The sequence below is a fragment of the Dendrobates tinctorius genome, unplaced genomic scaffold (genome assembly GCF_039654945.1).
Source record: "Dendrobates tinctorius isolate UK_male_01 unplaced genomic scaffold, ASM3965494v1 ptg000089l, whole genome shotgun sequence".
Lineage (NCBI taxonomy): Eukaryota > Metazoa > Chordata > Amphibia > Anura > Dendrobatidae > Dendrobates > Dendrobates tinctorius.
In genome coordinates, this window is record NW_027361757.1 from 25,097,920 (window position 1) to 25,124,000 (window position 26,081).

The following is a 26,081-nucleotide window of genomic DNA, read 5'->3' on the forward strand; positions in this document are numbered from 1 at the left end:
CAATCCTATCTGCACTATGAGCAGGTAATTTAGAAACAAAAAGCTTTAATCTATTTGGTCAGCTTTTAAGGCCCCTTTACATTTAGCGATGCACCAGCGTTCCGACCAGCGGTCGGACCTGGCCAGGATCGCTGGTGCATCGCTAAATGATCGCTAGTGAGCTGTCACACAGGCAGACCTCACAGCGATGCAGCAGCGACGCAGCGCATGATACTCACCTTTCACACACAGCGATCCTGACGTCCTCCCGCCCGCCTCCACGCGTCGCTCGTCATCACAGCAGGAAGCCCAGCAGGAAGCTGACAAGAAATGGAGCCGGACATTCTCGCGCGATCAGCGATGGACAGCGGGGGAGCCGGTCGGAGGTAAGTATCACACATAGCGATATCGCTATGTGTAAAACCCCCTTTACACTTGGAGTTTTCTAAACATCATCACATTTAATTCTAACATACACTGTAGCAGATAAATGGAGACTCTGAATAACAGAAAATGAATTCATTTAATTTCAGACCCCATTATGGCCACACTGTAAGCTATCATTCTTTTCATAGGAAGAACTACTGATGTTGGCAATTTTTGTACACATGATAGTACTACTAGAAGTCAAATTCACATTCTTAAAACATAACTCCGGGCTACACCAGCAAATAGAGTTGTCCACATTTCATAAATGGCTAACTCAATAGGAAGATAGTATGGGAGGAGTTAGCTAGAGGCAGGGCCGGTTTTAGGCAAAGTGGGGCCCTAGGCAAAGTTTAAAATGGGGCCCCAAATGCTAACATACCGCACATCACACAGAAGCATTTTGATTGTATTTACATGTGCTGAGTTCAGGCCGCTAAATGAGTGTGATCGACAATATTGAAGTCGTTCAGCACTTGTTTCCTGGCCTCTTTCCACCGTCTGAGAAAGAATGAAGGGAACAGAACAATCACTAATGGATCAATCTGTCACCATAGAGTATCATGTTATCAGCAGCATGTCTAAAATTTACACCCCATAGTCCTCCATATAATATAATGTGCCCCATAGTCCTCCATGTAGTATAATACACTCCTCAGTCCTCCATATAGTATTATACACTTCCTGTAGTCCACCATATAATATAATGTGCCCCATAGTCCTCCATATAGTATAATACACTCCTCATAGCCCTCCATTTATTAAAATACACTGCCCAGTCCTCCATATAGTATAATACACTCCTCATAGTGTTCCATATAGTATAATGCACCGCCATAGTCATCCATGTAGTACAATTCACTTCCCATAGTATAATGCACTCCATAGTTCTTCATGTAATGTATTCCCCATAGTCCTCAATACAGTATAATGAAGCCCACATATAGTATAATGCAGCCACCCCACAGAGTATAATGCAGCCACCCCACAGAGTATAATGCAGCCACGCCATACAATATAATGTAACCTCCATAGAATATAATGCAGCCCCCCTCTTATAGTATAATGCAGCCACCCCTTAGAGCATAATGCAGCTACCCCACAGAGTATAATGCAGCCATTCCACAGAATATAATGTAACCCCGCTATAGAATATAATGCAGCCCCCCTAATATAGTATAATGCAGCTCCTCCATAGAATATATGACAGTCCCCTCAGAGTATATTGCAGCCGCCCATAGAATATAATGCAGCCCCTTATATAGTATAATGTAGCCCCTTCATAGAATACAATGTAGCCCTCCTCATATAGAATAATGCAGCCCCCATAGAATATAATGTAGCCCCCCCTCATAAAGTATAATGAAGCCCCCATACAATATAGGAAAGGGAGGACTGGGAGCTTGCATCGCATCCAAATGAAAACCACTTTGGGCTGAGTTCATTAATCCACAGGTGGGTGCACAAATTCGCTGGTGAGCACAGCAGATATCCACAAGAAGAAGAAAGTTCGTTCGGCACACCAGCATAAATGAAAAAAAACTTTATTAGGCTAATATGCCATATTAAAATGCAAAAAACACCTGACACATTTCTGGTGCACAAAGACCTATGACTTAGGGTGCCTTTGTGCACCAGAAATGCATCAGGTGTTTTTTGCATTTTAATATGGCATATTAGCCTAATAAAGTTTTTTTTTCATTTATGCCGGTGGACCGAACAAACTTTCTTCTTCCCCATACAATATAATCTGGCCCCCATAGAATAAAATGTAGCCTCCTCACATAGTATAATATAGCCCCCTCATAGAGTATGATACAATCAACCCCATAGAATATAATAAATACAATACAGCCCCCCATAGAATATAATGTAGCCTCAAATAGAATATAATACAGGCCACCTCCCCATAGAATATAATGTACCCCCCAATATTATATAACACAGCCTCCTCCATAGAATATAATGTAAAATGTACCTGCCATGGTATATAACAGCCGCATAGTATATAGCCCAGCCTCACATGGTATACAGCCCAGCCTCACATGGTATACAGCACAGCCCCACATGGTATACAGCACAGCCCCACATGGTATACAGCACAGCCCCACATGGTTTATAGCCCAGAACCACGGTATATATAGCCCAGCACCACATGTTGTATAGCCCAGCCACACATGGTATACAGCCCAGCACCATGGTATATAGCCCAGCCACACATGGTATATAGCCCAGTCACACAGGGTATATAGCCCAGCCACACATGGTATATATATCCCAGCCACACATGGTATATATAGCTCAGCCACATATGGTATATAGCGCCCAGCCACACATGGTATATAGCACCCAGCACCACATGGTATATAGCCCAGCCACACATGGCATATAGCGCCCAGCACCACATGGTATATAGCCCAGCAATACATGGTATATAGCACAACAACACATGGTATATAGCCCAGCCACACATGATGTATGTCGCCCAGCACCACATGGTATATAGCCCAGCCACACATGGTATATAGTGCCCAGCACCACATGGTATATAGCCCAGCCACATATGGTATATAGCCCCCCCACCGAGAATGGCCCAACAGTCCAGCACACACAATGATATATTAATTAAAAAAACAAACAAAATAAAACATAATCCTCACCTTCTCCTCCTGCCCGCGCTGCTCCGGCTCCTGTCTCCTGCTCCTCTGCCTGCCTGGCACACAGTGGGAGCGCGATGATGCCATCGCGCACCCGCTGTGTCAGAGGCAGAGCGGGGAATGATGGGAGAGGGAGCGTCAGCTGAAGCTCTCTTCATCATTGCGGCGGCAGCAGGCGGCGCTGGGGCGGCAGGTGGCAGAGGGGGGAGTCAGCGCTGGGGGCAGGCGGGCCTCCCTGCTTCATAGGGGCCCCATAGTGGCGGCATGATGTGCCGCTGCCTGGTCTGCCTGCCCCTAATGCCGGCCTTAGCTAGAGGTTAGGGGAAGTTTTGTGAGAGACAGTGAGTTGTTTTTAGGAGTTGTTGCAGAGCAACAGTGCAGAGTTCTGAAGATTAAGGAATCTGTCACCCTTTTTTTTTTTCAGCTGCCGACATTGACATCAGGGGCTTATCTACAGCATTCTGTAATGCTGTAGATAAGCCCCCGATGTAACCTGAAAGATAACAAAAACACGTTAGATTATACTCACCGGAGGGGGCGGTATGGTCCTATGGGTGTCGCGATCCGGTCTGACGCCTCCCATCTTCATATGATGCCATCCTCTTCTTCCCTTCCTGTAGTGGGAGAGGTCTAGCACCTGCGCACTGCAATATTCTGCTCTGCCCTCAACAGGGCAGAGCAGTGCGCCTGCGCCAGAGCCACTACAGGAAGGGAAGAAGAGGACGGCATCGTATGAAGATGGGAGGCATTGGACCAGACCGCGACACCCATCGGACCGGACCGCCCCCTCCGGTGAGTATAATCTAATGTGTTTTTCTTATCTTTCAGGTTACATCGGGGGCTTGATCACCCAGGGAATTGCGGGACTGGTTGCCAGAAGTCTTGCTAACAGGAAAGATCAGGGTGAACTCAGGAGAAGAAGTTCTTATGCCTTTTGAAGATTGTTGGACTAAATCTGTTATGAAGATGCACGAATTGAGTAAAGTTTTATTGAAAATGAACTTGGACTCTGGGCAAGTATGTGTATTGCTGAAAGAAGTGGGAACGCTGCAGACTGAGGAGAGCATTGTCCCACAGGTGGGTGAGACACTTTGCAAACACAGTACACAGCAGAATGGACATTTTAATTACATAGCGGAGTGTCAGGGTTTGATGGAGCAGCAGCAACCACTCGCTATGACTACCACCCTGGCTCCCTGTTACACGGACAGAAATCCCAGCATAGAGTAAACAGGCAGGAATTATGACAGCAGAAAGAAAAGTCCCAGTGAGCGCTGCCCACCATCTGTTCCTCCTCTGTCCGCTGTCACATCATCGATCTGCGGCTTTTGGCCGGAACTTCCAGCTATGACCAGGCTTCAGAGGTAACTGTGCTTCACAGGTCTGTAAGGTGCAACTCTCAGTGACCTCTGAAGCCAGGTGGTGGTAAGAACTCCAGACCTAGTGTGAGCAGGTTGAGAGATGTGGCAAGTGTTGGAAAAAAGAAGAGGCAGCTCTGAGGAGCCAACTTCGGGCAACGAACAATGGTGGGACACCAAAAGTCCAAAAGGTAAGGGGACCCACATTCACCTCATAAATAGGTGGAATTTTGCATTCTGATCAATGCACTATAAAGGGCCCATATACTGCACCGGAGTCCTGTTCTGTCTGTGTCCACCAGTGGTGTAAGTGAATAAATGACCGGCTCATACAAAAAAATGTATAAACATGTTAATTATGGAAATTATATGTATAGTGATTATTATTGGTGGTTATTACAGAGTAATAATAAAAATGAAAATCATATACATGATTGCATGTCAGGAAAACGGGAAAACAAGACTTACAGCATAATGATGAACATAATAATTTACATGTATTGTGTAACAATATAATACACTGAGTGAAAGGGAGAAAGAATGAGGCTCATGAGACTTGAATACAAAATGAGCAGTGATGTAGAGAAAATGGAATATAATGCGAAAAAAATGAAATACAATGATAAGGTGTGTGAAGATGAATAAAGAACGTCAAAAGGAGTGGAGAAGAGAAAAAAATAATGTTGTACAATGAATGAACACAAGTGTAGGAAACATGGTGTGTAAGAAATGAAGAAGGTAATGTGATACAACAATGCAAAAATGATACAGTGGACCTATCTGGGGCATAAGTAATCAAAATCACATAAAAGAAGCTCAGGAAAGCTTGGTGCCCCTGAGGGTCCAGTCGCCACAGAGGTACTGCACCTCCACCAGAGATGTAGCATCCCACCTTGCAGGTAAGATGGAGACAACTGACCTGGCTCTGACAACACTGCATCCACCATTCACCAGGGCAGCAGGTGCTCCTAACTGCTGGCAAGGAAAGGGTGTTAGAAGGTGGGTGGAGCTTGGGTTCAGAGCGGGAGAATAGAGGGAAGTTAGAGTCTTCCCGTAGGGAAAGAAGGGGAAATACATGCATAGGCAACCTTCCCGTAGGAGAAGGTGGGAAGAGATACGATTGTGTAGCAGACCCCTTGTTTGAGGGGCTGCTGGTACAGACTGAAGGACTGAAAGAAGCTCCCTGAAGGGGAAAGGGATTTCCCGGAGGCACGGGTGGAGAGTGCTCCTCGTGGGGCTCGTTCAACGCTGAAAGACGTCAGGTGGGGGAAAATCCAGTTAGGAAAAGGGTCAACTTAAATGAAGATAATAATACCAAAGAATTTGTGTTTGCAATCATTTTCAGGAAGAAATTGAGTATTATGTGATATAATTGAAGGGGTGTCAATACTTTTGGCCACAACTGTAGGTAACAAGAGAACATGGATCACATAAATTTTTGTGCAATTTCTGTTGAGTACATGGATACTTCATACTTGGTCAGAAACTTGTTTAGGGCATGTCAGGACTTCTAAGGGAAGAAAATGTTATTTTCAGAGTTAGACATTGTATGGAATAGAAACCGGATGCCATGTCGCATTGGGAGAGCCACCAATTTTCCTAAACAGTAGAACCCCTCACCCCTATTTAGGAAAACTACACCTGTCGATCAATTCCTCATTTTAAATTTGCAGGTATTTTATTTCACAGACTTGTATAACATTGGGCTGTGAAATGAAGTGATTTTTTTCCACTAAAATGTGGTTTTGGACCAAAGCTTTTCATTTTCAGAAGGGATAATAGGAGAAAATGGACCACAAAATTTGTTACTCAATATCTCCAGAGTATGGCAATGCCCCATATATGGGAAAAAAAAGAAGCACAGAAAATGAGCGCACTCACAGCTGGATGTAGATATGCAAAAATGACTTTTATTGTTCAAACAAATGCCAGGAAGGCCAAGTGTATATTAAAAACAATTAAAAAACACCGAATAATGGAGAATGTGGGCAGGTGAAGTGAGAGCATACACATACATGCAAAACATGATATTACAATAATGTAGAATCTCAACAATGCGCTTTTCTCCCAATGAATGAAAGGGTTAATATATAGAAATCCTTAAATTATCTGTCTCTTATCCCAAAGGATGAAAGAAAAAGGACCAAGCATTGGCTAATGAGCAGTGTATAATCTCACAATGAAGTGGATAATAATGCCAAGTGGACCTAAATCTTAATACACAAAGGGCATTATGCCTGATATAAATATATGGGTGAAAAGAGACAATGTTAATTACATAGTAATAATTTATTCAGACAAAGCAATACAGAGAACAATTAACATCCCATGCATGTGGGGAAAGAGATAGAGAACAAGATAAACAATGAGAATCACATAATATTTACCAAGGGAGACCACTCTGCCCACAAACGCCCAACGCGTGTCGCTGCACCCTGCAGCTTCATCAGGTGAAGTAGCCAGTAGAATCCACAGGCCCCTTATATAATGCAATTGCAATCACATCAGCAGGCGCCGCCACCTGTGTGCGGCGTCCACTGTGTGATGAGGATGACGCGTATATGTGCCAGGTTCCTGCGCATGCCCAGAGAGTAAATCTGCGTTCCAGATACAGGAAGATGACGCGCCTACATAATGGAGGCCATAGAAGTGCGTGCTGAATAGCGACGCATGCACAGAAGACAGGCCTGCATGTCAGGCCCTAAGAGATGACGCGGAGGCAAACCTGCGTGTCAGACGCTAAGAGATGACGCGCTTGCGGTCCAGCAACAAGGAGATGACGCGCTTGCATGATACAAGCAATAGATGTAGGTGCTGCGCATGTGCAGAGAACAAACATGCGCGTCAGACCTTGAAGAAATAATAACAACGCACTCGCAGTCCAAAAACAGGACGCCATACAGCCCAAACGGTGCGGTGACGTATCCACACACAATACTGCATATGATAATGCAAAAGTCCCACATCACAAAGGGGGGACAGAGAAGGGGAGGGGGGCGGGGAGGTCAGAAACGGCACACCCCCATCACAACAATACTGAAACCACTCCTCCATCCCCACTAATAATCAAAACGGACATCACCAACGGCCAAAATAATCAGTGTGGACAGGACAAGTATATAGATCATAAAAGATAGAACAGATACTATATTCACTAAAGGTCATAAATATTATGCAAAAAATCTTATTTTCTTTCTCACACTAATATGTAGATTTAATATACAGAGCTCATAAATGGCCATGACAATATTTATGACCTTTAGTGAATATAGTATCTGTTCTATCTTTTATGATCTATATACTTATCCTGTCCACACTGATTATTTTGGCCATTGGTGACGTCCGTTTTGATTAATAATAAATCATCTAGCGGTATAAGATTTCAAATTACAGGTTTTCCACATCTCAATGTAGCCCATCTCCAGATTCAAAATACATTGGCTCATGTAAACTCATAGCATGCTCGATCCCTTGGATGTTCTCTGAGACTCGCCCTGAAGGAGAGGGACGTTTGCTAATGGTCAAGGGAATCCATTGCCCCCAATAAGATCATATTTGCATCCTTATATCTACTCAATTCAGGTCAGGTCAAAGGACTTCACAGTAATATAGATCAGTTGGCTGAATTTGCAGAAAGTCCTAACAAATGCTGTACCAAAATGTGCGCTGGGCTTGGGCAATATGCCAGGAGGAGAAAATAACATGTGTAAGCATTATGTTATTGCTGTCACAGTTTCACATCTGACCGTTGCCTATGAACGCTGTGAGGGCCGATCGACTGGTCAATGCCTAGATTTCCTGAGAAGCCTGGGGGTCCAGTGGCCCCCCTAGAGGAGGGGGTACTGTCACGGTTTCATAACTGACTGTGGTCTATGAACGCTGTGAGTGACGGTTCAGCCGCACTATGGAATCTGGAGTGTGCTGGACTGTCAATTGTATGAGTGACAGTCCAGTCATCCAATCTGATCCTGGGATGTGCTGGGCTGTCAGCATTTTGATTGATAACCCTGCTGCCTTACCTGATTTAGTCTGCGGACATTGCCTCATGTGCCTCCTGTCTAATCATTGGCAAGGTATTTAGCTGGCTTGCTGTTAGTAGTCAGTGTCAGTTATAGCTTTGCCTAAGCTGGATGTGTTTGCTTAGCTCTGTGTCTTTTTCCTCTGACCCTGTTACCAGATTTTGGATTTGGCGTGACTTCTCGTGGATTCCCTGCTCTCTGACTTTAGGTATCTGACCCTGGAATTGGCCTTTGACTATCCATTTGTTGTACTCCTTGATTTCGACGTACCCTCTTGGCATTTAACCCCGGAACATTTCCTGTCCACACATTTGCTTTACATCTCTGTACTTCAAGCCCTACTAGTATCTGACCTCTGACCTCCTGACTACCCTGTCTCACGGTTTACCCATGAGTAGTGACTCAGTATCGCAATTGCTACATTTTTTTAGGTACTCCACTGTTCAAATCAACGTGATCCTCATGGTTTCTTTACTGGATCACTTTATCTTTTTAGATTCAACTTCACCATCTCCAACAAAATTTTCCAAAAATTAGATTGCCATCATATAGATTCAATGGGAATTGAATACTGCTAAACTGCCTAGAAAAGGTGTATAACACCCTTAGGTCTCTTAGAATTTTAATAAACCTCCATATCGTCTCTTTAGTGCAGACTGCCTTAGAAAGTTCAGTGACCTCAATATATCTAACTAGGCGGAAACCGGATGCTAATCAGTAATAGCCAACCACCTGATTAGCAATAATAAAAGATTTTTTAGGCTTTTTAAGTTCTAAAATGGTTAAAATAATGTCCTTTTTAGGGGGGCAGACGCTTGCCTTGCTAGTGTTTATAAACAGACGATACAAACAAAAGAACACATGGCTTTTCACAAGGAATGATGCAAACATCACTGTTTGAGGAGTATCAAGAGCCTTGTTGTTTGCAAAATGAAGAAGTGTTAGCTAGAGTTGAGCGAAATGGGTTGGTCAAATTCAAAAGTCGCCGACTTTAGCTAAAGTTAGGTTTCGCCGATCGAAACCCGACCATAGCGTGAGGTCGGCCATGAGGTCGCCGACCCGCGCGCCAAAGTCGCGTTTCAAATAATGCTTCCAGCGCCTTTTCTCAGCCAATGATGAAGGACGCACACTGTGGGCAACGCGATGACATGGGCAGCGGCAACCACCATCTTAGAGAAGGGCATTGAAGTGATTGGCTGGCTTTGTGTGGCGTCACAGTGGCTATAAGGCTATGTGCACACGCTGTGGTTTTTGCTGCGGTTCCGCTGTGGTTTTGGCGGCAGCAGTTCTGCAGACAGTGTACAGTAGCATGTTATCCTATTGGATTTACATTCTGCTGTGCAAATGCTGCGGATTTTTAACTGTGGAAAAGCTGCGGTTTTGAATCCGCAGAAAGAAATGACATGTCAATTCTTTTCTGCGGATTCTGCTGCGGTTTACCATCTCCTCCATTGTAGAGATGATAAACCGCAGGCAATCTGCAGGTAAAACCACAGGTCATTTTACCTGTGGTTTTACCTGCGGTTCTGCAGATAAAAAATCCGCAGACCAATCCGCAGTGTGTGCACATAGCCTAAAAGGCCGTGACTGCCGACCGCCATCTCACTTCTGCCGATCTTAGAATAGGGAGAGGTTGCTGCTGCTGATTCTGAACAGGGAGAGCGTTAGGCAGGGAAGAAGAAAAAAAAAAGCTTCTGCTGATAGCGCTTTTCACTGTACAGTTAGTGTGCAGTGAAAGGGGAGGATTTTTGTTGTGTGCTGCAGTGCTGGTGGTGATTAGGCTGCCTTTTAAGGCTACCTGATAGCTGCATTGCTGTGTGCACACTGCTGTTCAAACTGCTTTTTTCAAAGCACTCCAAATTGAATTATTTTGTTCTGGTCAGTTACCAAGCGTTCATTTTTTCACACGTCGTATAGCGGTTCACTCCTCACACACTACCGTGGACCGGCTGTGTGTGACTCTGGAAAAACAAGCCGAGGAGATTTTTCATTTTTCCAGACCTACACCGTATAGAGCTGTCCGCTTTTCAAACAGTTTTGTATATCTGCTGTTTGATTACGGTCAAAACTATACAGAGACAGCGTGTGTCACTCCGTATAAAAATAGACGGAGATTTACAATATTCCATACAGACACCGTATAGAGCTGTCTGATTCTCAAACAGCATTGTATATCTGCCGTTAGCATTACGGTCACATCTATACAGAGTCAGTGAGTGTGTGACACTCCGTAAATAATATACGGACATTTCCATTTCTCCATACACCATATTGAGCTGTCCGATTCTCAAACAGTATTGTATATCTGCTGTTCGCATTACGGTCACATCTATACAGAGTCAGCGTGTGTGTGTGACACTCCATAAATACATATATGGACATTTCCATTTCTCCATACACCATATTGAGCTGTCCGATTCTCAAACAGTATTGTATATCTGCTGTTCGCATTACAGTCACATCTTTACAGAGTCAGTGTGTGTGTGTGAGACACTCCATAAATACATATACGGAGATTGTTAGTTACACAAAAAAAGTATACAGCTGTACACTTCTGATACAGTAACATATATGCTTGTTGGATTACGGTCAAATACATACTGGGTGAGTGTCTGTGACTAACAAAACATATATGTAGATTTAATTTTTTTAATACACCTTACATAGCTGTACGCTCCTCATACAGTAAAAATCTCTCTGCTGGTATTTTTGGTACATTTTCCCAAACATGAGGAAGTATGGGGGAAGAGGCCGCGGATGTGGGCAGGGGGGCGCGGCTGGTACTGATGGTGGTGGTGCATCGGCTGGCTCTGGCAAAAGCACAATAACAGCTAAGGCAGGAGGTGTTGAGCCTGCGTCATCGTCTGGCCCAAGAAGGCCTGTAAGGTTACCTTTTCTAGGAATAGGAAAACCGCTTTTAAAGCCGGAGCTTCAGGAACAGGTTTTGGCGTACATTGCCGAAGCAGCCACCAGCTCTATTGCCTCCTCTTCTGAACGTTCGAAACCTGCAAGCACGGAGTCGTCAGTTCAGGGTTCTGGTCAGGAAAAACACCTTTCCTTGTGTCCTTCACCCCCACCAAAAGTTAAGGATGCGGCAGCCCACACTTCAGATTACTCTATGGAGCTCTTTTCACATACCATGCCTGGGTTATCCAGTCAAATCCTAAATTCCCCAGTCCAAGATGAATCTGATATGGAGTGCACTGATGCACAGCCACTGCTAGATGATTCTGCTGGTACATTGACCCTGAGCACTACATTGCCCTCACAGTCTACTGAGCCAGAATCTGACCCTGATGAAACTCAGGTGCCCCTTCCCGCATACTATACCACCTTACACGGTGACACAGAGGAAGGTAAAGAGGAAGGTGCAGATGACTTTGAAGAGGAGGTGATGGATGACCCAGTTTTTGACCCGGATTGGCATCCATTGGGGGAGGAGGGTGGCGCTGGCAATAGTTCAGATAAGGAGAAGGATCCACAGCAGGCATTGATATCGCAGCAGCGGATATCTGGCAGGCCCGTAGCTGTCCAAAAACGTGGACCAAAAACTAAGAGTTGCAGGATAGCTTGGCCAGACGGTCAACTTAGCACAGCGTGCAAGGCCAGAAAATGTATACCATAGTAGGAAGAGTGCAGTGTGGCACTTCTTTGTCCAAAATCCTACTGATGAGGCAAAGGTTACTTGTAAGAAGTGCGGAAGGACCTTTAGCCGAGGTAAACAACTCAGAAATTTGAATACCAGTTGCATGCTTAGACATTTAATCAACATGCACTTGCAAGCGAGGACGGACTACAAAACCTCAGGTAGCATATGTGCACCTGCTCCGACTGAAGGTAGCCAGCAATGCTCCATCGCTTCCCCCACTGTAAGACCACCGTCACCATTAAGCACTCCACCAGCACTAAATGTTGAGGTGTCGTCGCAAGGCCTAAGCACTCAGGGAATCACAATGGTTTTGCAACACAACACTGAATCTAGGCCATCACCACCAATACCATCACCAACCCCCTCTCACTCCGTCCGGTCCACCGCTACTTCCCCCATATGCAGCTCTCCAGTCCAGCTCACCCTACCAGACATTCTGAGTAGGACAAGAAAGTACTCATCCTCTCATCCGCGTACACTGTGTTTGAATGCCTACATTGCCAAACTAATCTCATTAGAGATGATGCCCTACCGTTTGGTTGAAAGCGAAGCTTTTCACGAGCTCATGGCCTATGCAGTCCCACCCTATGACCTACCCAGTTGGCACTTCTTTTCTCGAAAAGCCACTCCAGCCCTCCACCTGCATGTGAAAGACCGCATTGTCCATGCACTCAAGCAATCAGTGAGTGGAAAGGTGCACCTCACAACAGATGCATGGTCCAGTAGGCATGGCCAGGGCGTTACGTGTCCATCACTGCGCACTGGGTTAATGTGGTGGATGCAGGCTCAACAGGGGACAGCGGCGCTGGAACAGTGTTGCCTAGCCCATGGTATAGGAAACAGTTGGCTGTAGGCTTTCGACCCTCCTCCTCCTCCATAAGCGAAAGCTCGTCCACAGAGCGCAGTCGCATGAGCACTCCATCCGCAGCTGCCAGTGTTGCACACGAGGTGTCCCACTATCGAACAGCTAGTGCTAAGCGTCAGCAGGCTGTGTTAAAGATGATGTCTTTGGGCGACAACAGACACACCGCGGAGGTACTGGCCGACTACTTGCAGTGACAAACTGAGTCATGGCTATGCAGTCTACATCTTGAGCCAGGCAAGGAAGTCAGTGATAACGGCTATAATTTTGTGGCAGCCATAGCCCTTGCTAAACTCACACACATACCTTGCCTGGTTCACACTTTGAACCTGGTGGTGCAGTGCTTCCTTAATAATTATCCGGAGTTAACATCCCTTCTCCATAAGGTGCGAAGACTGTGTTCGCACATCCGTCGCTCGCCCGTACACTCCAGTCGTATGCAGAAGCTGCAGCGATTGCTCCACCTCCTCAAGCACCGCCTAATCATAGACGTTACAACAAGGTGGAACTCCACCCTGCACATGGTTGAGAGGCTGCACGAACAGAGGCAGGCTGTAATGCATTTATGGGAGGATACACAGTCAGGCAGTTTGAGGGAAGACATGGAATTGTCAGGTGTGCAGTGGTCAAAGCTGAAAGACCTCTGTAAAGTCCTTCAGTGTTTTGAGGAATGCACACGGCTGATAAGCGCAGACGACGCCATCATAAGCATGAGCATCCCACTTATGCGTCTGCTCATGCAAAGTTTGATGCACATTAAGGATCTGGCGTCTGCAGCGGAAGAGGAACAGAAGGAGGAGAAGGAGAGAAGCCTTGCTGACAGTCAGCCATTGTGTGGTCAGGGAACTGTCCTGGATGAGGTGGAGGAAGAAGAGGAAGAGGAAAAGGAGGAGGATGAGGAGGATGATTATTTTGGGCAGGAGGATGCTTCTCAGGGGCAAGAGAAAATGTTGGCGTTCCAAGGTCAGGCACAGGGTTTGTGTGTGACTGTAGGGATGTGGATTTGCCAGAAAGTGCTCCTCCACCCAGCTGTGGCAGTGCATTATTGACACCTGGAACATTGGCCCACATGTGCGATTATGCCTTGCGGATCCTAAAAAGAGACCCCCCGCATTGCCAAGATGATGAAGGATGATGACTACTGGCTGGCCAGCATCCTCAATCCACGCTACAAAGACAAATTACACAACATCATGCCACAGGAGAACCTTGAGATTATATTGGCTAACAAAAAGCAACTTTGGTAAACCGTTTGTTTGAGGCTTTCCCAGCACACAGCAGCGGTGTTTTTTTCTCCCACGAGCCATAGTGGGCACAATGGAAGAGGTGTTCATGGTGCACACAGCCGAAGTGGCGTTGGAGACAGGAGTTTCATGACCATGTTGTGGACTGATTCCTCAAATACCGCTCACACGACTGCTAATACTGCATCGATTAAAAGTGACAGGAGACAGCATTTGTCAACTATGGTTACAAACTACTTCTCCTCCCATATCAATGTTCTCCCTCACAGGTCATTCCCCTTTGACTATTGGGCCTCTAAACTGGACACCTGGCCTGAATTGGCACAATATGCCTTACAGGAGCTCGCTTGCCCTGCTGCTAGTGTGTTATCTGAAAGAGTCTTCGGTGCTGCTGGATCAATCCTGACAGAAAAAAGGACCCGTCTGTCAACCAAAAATGTTGATGATCTAACCTTCATTAAAATGAACCATGCATGGGTTTCAAAAGATTTTGTCCCACCTTCCCCTGATGACACATAGGTTGCCAGAAAACTGCCTCGCTTTTGTCCTCCTCTTCTTCTGACTTGCCCAATTCCGCCATTTACAGCTGCTGAATATCCAGCCTACACATCAACATATGCCATTTTTTAAACCTCCCTAACTGGGCTTCCCCCCCCCAGGGCTGGGGTCAACACCTGGTGCACCCAGGCAAGTGCCGTTGCTCTGAACAGGTGGATGGGCCTACTGATGGCCGACGGCACTGGCACAGGGCCCCTCAAAGTACAATACAGTGTCTCTGATGGTGGGGGGGCCCATTCGCCGTCAGATACACCAGCGTACTATGAGGGGCCCTGTGCTAGTACCATCGCCCACGAGTGTGCCCCCCCTGCTTGGTCATGGCCGCAGCACTTGCAAGTTGCAATACTTACCTCTCCCTGCTCCTCTGCTGAGTAGTCTGGGCAGTTAAATCCTTCACAGGGACGGCAACTAGAAATTTGGTTTATTGATCGATGATGGGTAAGATGTAGCTATGGCTTGTCCTGCTGGCCTCTACCTTCAGATGATCAATGGCTACCATTTGTAATGGACGTCAACTTACAAGCGGATGCAGTGGTGCTTTATGATCACCTTTCACAGTTGTGATAGTCACAGCAGCATTTACGGGGCCAATTGTACACTGGAGCATTCGAAATGGGGCCCATTATATATGGAGCATTATTTGGGCCCATAACACACTGGATCATCGTCCATGGGGACCAACATATACTGGAGCATTGCAAATGGGGGACATCAGACACTGGAGCAGCATTTACGAGGCCCATTATACACTGGACCATTAGAAATGGAGCCAATTATATATGGAGCATTATTTGGGCCCATAACACACTGAAGCATCGTCCATGGGGACCATCATATACTGTAGCATTATGTGGAGCTCATCATATACTGTATGGAACATTATATGTGACCATGACCAATTATTCTGTATGGAGAAATATATGGGGCTGATTATTCTGGTGAGGAGCAACTCCTTTCCTTGTGTCCTTCTCCCACACCTAAAGTGAAGGATGCGGCAGCACACACTTCAGATTACTCCATGGATCTCTTTTCACTACCATGCCTGGGTTCATTAAAAATAGGGCCCATCATATACTGGAGCATTCCAAATGGAGGACATCAGACACTGGAACAGCATTTACGGGGCCCATTATACACTGGACCATTAGAAATGGAGCCAATTATACATGGAGCATTATTTGGGCCCATAACACACTGAAGCATCGTCCATGGGGACCATCATATACTGTAGCATTATGTGGAGCTCATCATATACTGTATGGAACATATGTGACCATGACCAATTATTCTGTATGGAGAAATATATGGGGCTCATTATTCTGTATGGCACACAATGTGGTAGCCATAATACAGTTTGGAGTAATATACTGTCCTTTTTTTGAGCTATTGTACAATTTACAATAGATCAGTCATGTCATGTAAGCAGTGAAGTATTTGTCATTGTACTATACCTATATTTCTGTGCCGTATCGGAGCATCATGAGTTGTGGTATGTGTTAAAGGGGCGCACTTACACTCTTTGGCCCAGGGCACACGAAAACCTGGAGCCAGCCCTACCCCCCCACAACTTTAGCCAAATAATCCCCAGTTTTCAATGCATAACTATTATTATGAAGTAAATTAAGGTTGACAAGCTTCAGTAATAAGAAATGATGTTTTTGGCATTGAAATGGGCACTGTAGGTGTTTACTGTCCTCTACTGCATTGGATTTCGTGTTTCAGTCGGCATCCGACTTTTCCCTCTAGTCAGCCGATTTTGTTCGACCCGACTTTTGCGAAAGTCGGGTTTCATGAAACCCGACTCGACCCTAAAAAGGCAAAGTCGCTCATCTCTAGTATTAGCTGTTTCATAAGCCATCCAAAAATTATCCTTTTATATACCAAGCAGTCCTGTTTTGAAAGTAAAGAAGCAGAGGCTACTCTACTAGGAGTGAAAGATATATCCGTCTTTTGGGAACAGGTTTGTAATTCTTAAAATGACTAAACAATTACAATGAAGTGGCAGATGCTACAAGTGCAAAGTATAAATTACTTTAATATTATGAGTGAGGAAGGAAATGTGTGGTTGGCATGGCTGCCTGTCGGCAATGGCAGTGGCGTATGCCACACAATATAGAAATATGACAGGCAGTCAAGGAGATGTCTGGCGATATAGTGCTAGCACTTGCAAGTGAGGTAGCAGCATTGCATTAGAGGTATGTAAAACACAGTAGGCATACAGGAGATGTGTGGCTGGTTTAGCTATCTAGCAGAAGCCACAAGGTCTAAAAATATAAAGGGGCAGTCAAGGAGATGACTGGGGATGTGGGGCTTGCACTGGCAGGGATACAGTATAGCACTATAAAGCACAGTGGGCAGGTAGGCCTGTTTAGCAGCAATGACACCAGCAACAGCAGAAGCCACATAATGTAGAAATATGATGTAGCAGTCAGGATGTCTGGCAGTGTGAAGCCAGCTCAGGCAGCCCTTGCAGCGGCAGTACAATATGCCACTAAAAGTGAGTAGCCAGTGGCAGAAGTTGCACGGTATTATATTATGACAAAGCAGGCAAGGACATCTCTGGTATTGTAGGAACAGCAGTGGTAGACCCATTGCACAATAAAATAAAAAATATACTGGGCAGCCAGGAGATATGTGGCTTGCATGGTTGTTTAGTTGTGCTGGCAGAAGCCATATGGCATATAAAAATGATGGGGCATGCAATTAAATAACTGGCAGAGTCAGCATAAGAAGCCTCATCATCAGCAGTACTGTATAGATAACATTACAGACAGGGAGAAGATCATCGGCTCTGCATGGACCATCAGCACTAGCTGCAGCAAAACATTAGAATATATTGAACAGGCAAGAATGCAGATGCACATGGGGGGAATGAAAGTCATCATGGCAGACATCCTCTCGGCTTTGCTGAGCAAGGAACACAACTTATTCTGGCAATATTGCAATTTGGACTCCCTTTTAGAAGAAAAATCCCCCTTTTGCTTTTATAATGTGGGTCTAAAATCATAGCTATGCAGTAGTCCTCCCTTTGTTTGATAGTAATGTTACACTTGCAATCCCACAAGCATACGGTATATCTTGCCTTGGTTCAAATTCTGCACACTACAGAGATGGTTAGTCTTCATGGCCATGTGCCATGATCCAGGCGGAGTTTTGTATCCTGTCTCTCTTTCCCGGTCTGATCATGTCAAGGGTTAACTTTTCTCTGCCTTGTTCTGACTTCAGGCCGGTTATTTCTCTCCACTGCATCCTGCAGGTGGTGTCAGTTATAGTTTCTGCCTATGGCGTGTGTAGCTGACTCAGCTTGCCCTGATTTGGCCTGCTGCTTTTGTTGACTGCATCCATATCTGTTTATTCCCCTCTTCTCATCCAGACTCTGTGTTCCCCTTTTCGTGTTTTACTCCCTGGTATTTGACTTGGCTTGCATCCTGACCTGCTGTTTGTGTCTTGTTTTTGGCAAATCTGCTCCTGACCGATATTGGCTTGTTTCTTACCCTGTGCTTGTTTATTCCTTTGGTACTGCGCTACAGACTAATATCGACCCGGCTTGTTTTACTATTCTGCAGCCACCTGGTGGTGGCCTCGCTGCTGCGCTGCAGGTCTGCTCCTGCTGTGTGCAGTCCTCCCTCCACTCTACTGCCATCTAGTGGAACTGCATCTACCTGCCTAGCAGCAGCATGACACCATGGTCATAGTTGTAAGTTATGCTGCTCTTACAGATGCTCCAACATATGCACCATCAAATTCTAGTAGGTTGCAGCATTGCAAATCAGGTTGTTCTCTAGAAGAGTGTTTTGTTTTTCCAAAACCTAGAGGGCGTGCTTTGGCACATAAGAATGGTTGAAATAATTCGATCATCTTTACTGACTACTCTCTATATTTTTTTCTATATTTGACCATATATGGCAGCTTGGTTACTTGTGTCTTGAGTCATTGAACTTTACCTGCATCCTGTGAAATATGATATACATGATTTTACAATGTAAAACTTTTAGGCCGATACATTATTCTATTTGATTGTTACATATTTTTCTCTTAACTATTGCCCACTAAATCTTTGTCTACATTTAGGCACCCGTAGTATCCTGATATTTAAGGCTACTTTCACACATCCGGTGTGTGGGGTCCGGCGGCGTGTGGCGAAAAGCCGGGCCGCCGGATCCGGCCTGCAGCCGTGACACCAGATGTGTGTGCGGCGTCTGATACGGCTCGGACAAGATTTAAAGGAGCCGCAGGAGGAGGTGGACAGAGGCAGCCGCTGAGAGAGACAGCTGCTGAAAGGGAGGTGAGGGGAGGGTAGGAGAGGAGAGGAGAGGAGAGGGGAGGGGAGAGGAGAGGGGGGTGGAGAGAGAGAGAGAGACATGTGGGGTTAACACATAGTGTCCAGGCAAGAGAATCTCTCTCTTGCCGGGCACTTGTGGGGTTAACCCCACTGAGAGATCTCTCTCTCTCACCCAGACACTGTAAGTGTTAACCCCACAAGTGCCCGGCGAGAGAGATCTCACAAGTGTCCGGGTGACAGAGAGAGATCTCTCTCTCTCTCGCCGGGCACTTGTGGGGTTAACATTCACAGAGTCCGGGCATGCGCTGTGGAAAAAGCCGGTCCGGCGCTGACAAAAAACGTTGCAGAGAACGTTTTTTGCAGATGCCGGACGGCTAATTTTTGCCGTGTCCGGCAACAACCGGAAACGACGCATAACCATCCGGCACGATGCGGCGACAATGAAAGCTTATGGGACAAAACCGGATCCGGTGCTGGATCCGGTTATGAAAAATTTCGCCGCATCGTGCCGGATTACAAAAACCGGATGTGTGAAAGAGGCCTTATTGTGTCATTGTAATTTATATTTCCGTACTGTAACCTATGGTGTACATGGTTTTATTTCACAATGGTTGAAGCTCATACAATAGTTTCAAGTTTTCCTATCCATAATTCAATTTTTTGCCATTGTGCCTCTTTTTCTATTGCTTAAATACATATTCCATTTGTCCTCCCTATAGAATGCCGCACTCTCGTTGTTCAGCTTGTTTATAATCCATTTTCATCTTGTATAATTGTAGGAGGGGGGAGTCCCCCCTGTGTAACTGGGCCGGAACCAAGGGGACTGTCACCAAGGTTCCTAGGGGGACTGTTTCCAGGGGACATAATTGGAGGACGGACCAGAGAGGGTTCTAGAAAGGATGGGGTGAAGTATAAAAGGAGCTGAGGACGCCAGCAGGAGGCACCTGACAGAGCGGGAGAGAAGAAGCTGGAAGGCTAGAGGGTGCCAGAGAGCCAGAGCGAGAGCTAGAAGAAGAGAGCAGCGGCTGGAGGGACTGGAGGGAGACTCACCACACACAGGAGGGAGACGGCTCCGAGCCGTACAGCAGAGAGACACCATCTGCCCAACCGCGCTCCTAGCGGCCGCCACAGCCCGACTTCAGACCGCGGCTGTGGCCTACCCGCTGCCGCCCATGGCCACCGCCGCTCAACTCCAGCCCGTGGCTGCGGCCCATCCGCTGCCACCAGCGGCGACCGCAGCTCGCCTCCAGCCGTGGCTGCGGCTTGTCCACTGCCACCCGCGGCCTCCGCGGCTCAACTCCAGCCCGCGGATGCGGCCTACTCGCTGCCGCCCGTGGCCTCCGCAGCTTGATTCCAGACTGCGGCTGCGGCCCACCCGCTGTCGCCCACGGCCACCGTGGCTCGACTCCAGCCCAGAGTTGCGGCGTACCCGCTGCCGCCTGCGGCCACCGCGGCTCGACTCCAGACAGCGGCTGCGGCTTACCGCCGCCCGCGGCCCCCCCAGCCCGATCCCAGTCCGTGGCTGCGGCTTGTTCACCACCTGTGGTTGCGGCCTACACGCCTCAGGCCCCGGCCAGCGCCATCCTGCCTCCGCTGGGAGGCGCAAAGCAGAGGAACTCTTCAGGGGCCTGATGTGCCCCCACTCCGCCTTGGCGTAGGAACGCCCGAAGCCTGTGCCAAATCCTCGTCGGCTGGGCCCAGAGGCTGAAATGCCGAAGCAGTATCGACCACCCTCTGATGGACGTCAGAGGAGGATAAGTGACATGTTGTAGTTAATAATTTTCTGGACCCGTAGTCGACCACACCGCGGCCCTATAGTTACCGGTCTCGACCGGGTAGTCGTGTTCGTGTTACCTGTGTATTCTTGCTTTGATCCCTGCGAGGATAATTGCTGTTAGCTTGTTGTTTATTCAAGATAGCCCTCACAGGGACAAATATATATAAAAAGTTACATCCAAAGTTCATCCCATCTCCCGTCTCGTCACTGCATCCCACGTACCTGCGAATTCCTACATAATTTCAATGAAAATATATTTTCTGACATATCTATTTTGGTTTCATTTGGGTCAATTTTTCTAAATTAGTTTGTTAAATTGCAGCAAATATGCTGCAAAAAAATCATTCTGTGTTAGAATTGTGAAATTTTTCCTCTGTTGCTATGGTTTCATTCTTACAAATTTCACTGTGCTGTAAACATGACCTGGTATTTTTATTTGGCAGGTCAGCGCAATAACAGAGATAACTAATGTTTATAATAATGTTTCCGTTTTAAAACTTAAAAAAAACATGAAAAAAAACATTTTTGTTAATGCAGCCTTATAATGGCTTTTTTGTGGGGAGTGAACAGCAGATTTACTCTTTTTAAGTGACTAGGTGACCAAAGAAATTACTTTTTTACAGAGTTCATTGTGTCTGATAAATAATATTATATTTTACAATTTTGGACTTTCATTACTGTACAGTTGTTCCCTCTCTGGCTTGTATAGGGGAATTCTGGGTAAATAAGGCTCTTTTAGTACATTTATATGCGATATATACATCATTTTGCACTGTTGGCTGGTCTGCATACTGTGGCTGACACACATGGTAGAATCACTTACTGTATTGGTCATCTGCTGTTAGGATGCTTATGAAGGCATCTGTGGCTGCAGTTCTCTACTGAGGGACATCAGCAGTATATCATAGAATCATAGAATCGTAGAGTTGGAAGGGACCTCCTGGGCCATCTGGTCCAACCCCCTGCTCAAAGCAGGATTCGCTAAATCATCCCAGACAGATGTCTGTCCAGCCTTTGTTTGAAGACTTCTATTGAAGGAGAGCTCACCACCTCTTGTGGCAGCCTGTTCCACTCATTGATCACTCTAACTGTCAAAAAGTTTTTTCTAATATCTAATCTGTGTCTCCTCCCATTCAGTTTCATCCCATTGCTTCTAGTCTTTCCTTGTGCAATTGAGAATAAAGATGATCCTTCTACAACGTGACAGCCCTTGAGATATTTGTAGACAGCTGTTAAGTCTCCTCTCAATCTTCTCTTCTGCAAGCTAAACATTCTCAAATCCTGCAACCTTTCTTCATAAGACATGGTTTGCAGACCGGTCACCATTCCGGTCGCTCTTTTCTGAACTTGCTCCAGTTTGTTGACGTCTTTTTTAAAATGTGGCGCCCAAAACTGAACACAGTATTCCAGATGAGGTTTGACCAAAGAGGAGTAGACGGCAATAATGACTTCACGTGATCTAGACTGTATGCTTCTGTTAGTACATCCTAGAATTGCATTTGCCTTTTTTGCTGCTGCATCACACTGTTGACTCATATTTAGTCTGTGATCTATTAGTATACCCAAGTCTTTTTCACATGTGCTGTTGCTTAGCCCTATTCCTCCCATTCTGTATATGCTTTTTTCATTTTTATTGCCCAGATGTAGTACTTTGCATATTTCCCTGTTAAAAACCATTCTGTTAGTTGCTGCCCACTGCTCCAGTTTATTTATATCTTTTTGAATCCTCTCTCTCTCTTCTCTAGTATTAGCTATCCCTCCTAGCTTTGTGTCATCAGCAAATTTAATCAGTTTACCCTCAATTCCTTCATCTAAATCGTTGATAAAGATGTTGAACAATACAGGGCCCAGGACAGAAACCTGTAGTACCCCACTTGAGACATTCTTCCAACTGGATGTGCAGCCATTTTCGACCACACTTTGGGTCCGATCACTAAGCCAGTTATGAATCCACCTAACAGTTGTCTTGTCCATTCCATACTTAGCCATTTTTTCAATAAGGATTGTGTGAGATACTTTGTCAAATGCTTTGCTGAAGTCAAGATATACTATATCTACAGCATTTCCCTGATCCACCCAGTCAGTGATTCTGTCATAGAAGGAAATTAAGTTAGTCTGACATGACTTATTAGTTACAAACCCATGCTGACTCTGTTTAATCACTTCATTATTATCCAGGTACATACATATATGTTGTTTAATAATTTGTTCAAAGATCTTTCCTGGTATAGAAGTCAGACTCACTGGCCTGTAGTTGCCTGGGTCCACCTTCTTCCCTTTTTTGAAGATAGGAACAACATTTGCTCTTCTCCAGTCTTCTGGCACTTCTGTTCTCCAAGAATTTTCAAAGATTATTGAGAGGGGTTCAAAAATTTCTTCTGCTATCTTCTTCAGTACTCTGGGCTGTAATTCATCTGGACCTGGAGACTTGAATTCATTTAGGTTTACTAAGTGTTTCATCACTATCTTTGTGTTTATAGATATCCTGGATTCTTCTATTCCCTTAATAGGACAGTGAAGAACAGTTGATGTTACATTTCCTTTCTGAGAGAAAACAGATGCAAAATAGGAAATTAAAAGTTCGGCCTTCTCAACAACCTGACTTACCATTTCATCATTTTCATCCTGTAAAAATCCTACAGCAATTTTGACTTTTCTTTTGCTTTTGACATATCCCCAAAATCCCTTATTATTGCTTTTGACGCCTCAATTCATTGTCAGCTTTAATATGATTTGTGCCCTGCAAGTTCTGCATACAGCATTATATTCTTCTTTAGATATGCCTCCCTCTTTCCATTTTTTAAACATTTCTTTCTTCCTTTTTAGCATGTACTTAAGTTCTGTGTTCATCCATCCTGGTTTCCTTAAATGCTTCCTATTCTTCCCTCTTTTTGGAATTGTTAACAATTATGCTTTGAGAATTTCATTTTTCAAGATTTCCCATCCTTCCTGGACATTTTTGTCCTTAAGGATATCCAGCCATTGGATCCCTCCAATTCTCTTTCTGAATCCCTTAAAATCTGCCTTTCTGAAATCTAATCTTGACGTCTGAGTCTTCACAGGTCTTCCTCCACTAGTTATCCAAAATTCTAAAATAGCATGGTCGCTACCTCCTAGGGTCCCAGCCACTCTTACCTCCTCAACCATTTCCTCCCTGTTTAATAGGATTAGATCCAAGGTAGCAGTTCCCCTTGTTTTCTCCCCTACCTTTTGGAAGATAAAGTTGTCAGCAAGAGAGGATAAGAATTTCTTTGACCTGTTAGTTTTGCCTGAGAGAGATTCCCAACAAGTGCCAGGATAGTTGAAATCTCCCATGACAACTATGTCATATTTTTGGAGAACTTGGCCATTTGATGCATAAAGAATTCATCCATATCTTCAGCTTGCACAGGCGGCCTGTAGTAAATGCCTACAATGGTGTCCTTTCCATTGTTCTGTCCTTGTATTCTTACCCAAACAGTTTCCACAGAACTGCCAGTCTCTGAAGCTTCAATCTCTGTGCAGATATACGTGTTTCTAACATACAATGCGACACCTCCTCCTCGTTATCATATCATACCTGGAATAACCGTTTCCAGCTACTCAGATTCACCATTCTCCTTTGTTTAGTTCTTTCTGATTTTCGACACAGATTCCTTTAAAAAAAACCTTTTGCTTGGAACGTTAGAATATATTATCAGCATGAAAAAGAAAAATGGGCACTCACCAGACTGCTTTGAAACCAAAGTCCTTTATTTTGCCATATTCAGTGTGGACAGCGGTTTTACGGGCAGGTGTACAGAGGCATGTGGGGAACAGAGACAGACAATGGCCATTTCGCGTTCAAGATGCTTCAACATTCAACAAGTATTTCAGAAGGATACATGCAACATGTGTTAAAACATTTAAAATCAACTTTACAGCTATATACATTTGATCAGCACTTTACGTGTATTCAGCAAGATATTATTAGAGCAATCTAGAGTGGCGGCATTGTTACTACTCCCCTATCCTGGCCCGAGCCCCATGTTTTTCGTTTTCTTCAGTTAACCATCTCATCTCATGTGCACATTGGGTTACCATTATGGATTATCAAAATTTTTGAAATTAGAATTTACCAGGTTTGGTTATTTTTTCCTAAAAATTGCAATCCTGGTGAATTTGTTTACGGCAAATGTCAAATAGTTTAATTGCACTAGAATGGTGTGTAAAAACATTTTGTAGTTTCCCAATACTGTTTCCAATCTGTTTTATTGTTACCACTTTCCCAACCTGGCTGTTTTCTATTTCTGCAATTTCATTTATTCTTCTTTTTCTTCCAAGAGCAATAACGTTTTTATTTTTTTATTGACATTGTCAGGAAAATATGACTCATTTTTCATGATTTTGATTACACATATTGTGCTTTCTGCTGCATCTCCTTGGTTTGTCAGAGGACATGCTGCCCTTCCCCCCTTTCGTTTCTACAGACGCACAGCTGCACTGTGTAATTTTACCCCTCTCTTTCCCCCTCCCTCAAGAATGTGGCTTATGACCAGCAAAATCTGGTCTGCCTGTAGCACATGTTCTTTTGTTTAATCAAACAAGAATATAATAATGCAGATTAAGCATAGAGGCAGGAAACTTATATTTATAGGATCTACATCATTAAGGCTATTCACCACAGCGTTTGGCGACTTCTGTGACCACCAGAATCTAAGAAACGGATTTCTACCCAACTGTGCCAGACGGATATGGCCTGTTTGGACTTAAATGAAAGCTAATTTGGTAAGAAAACATTTGATACTTCTGTCAACACACTGTGAACCCCGCAGCCAGAGTTATGGCTCTTATAAGTTTTTAGTAAATTTCAAAAGGGGAGTGCAATCCATACCTGCGCCCACCCAGTGAGATCACCCAGGGAAAAGTATAAGGCTAGGATGCCTAATTAGGAATTTGTCATTCGCCTGGGGTACCAACTAGGAAGCTGTGCTGATAGACCATTTTCCCTTGGGGAAGGCACCCCTCCCCCATCCTCCACATGGCATGCCATTGACTGAGATGTGTAAGTTTCATATTTTAATCCATTTTATTTTGTAATTGTCTGTTATATTGTATCTTGTCTCATTTGTAACATGTTTTATATTTTTGTAAACACTGCCCATATTTTCTGGAGTAAAACTATAAAATTTACTAGCTTCGTTTTCTTTGCTCTATAACGTACCGCCACATTCCCCGCACTAAAATTTATGCTACCGTGTGGGTTGGCTCCTGACCCAATATTAATTTTTATGTAGAACGAGGAGCTGGTG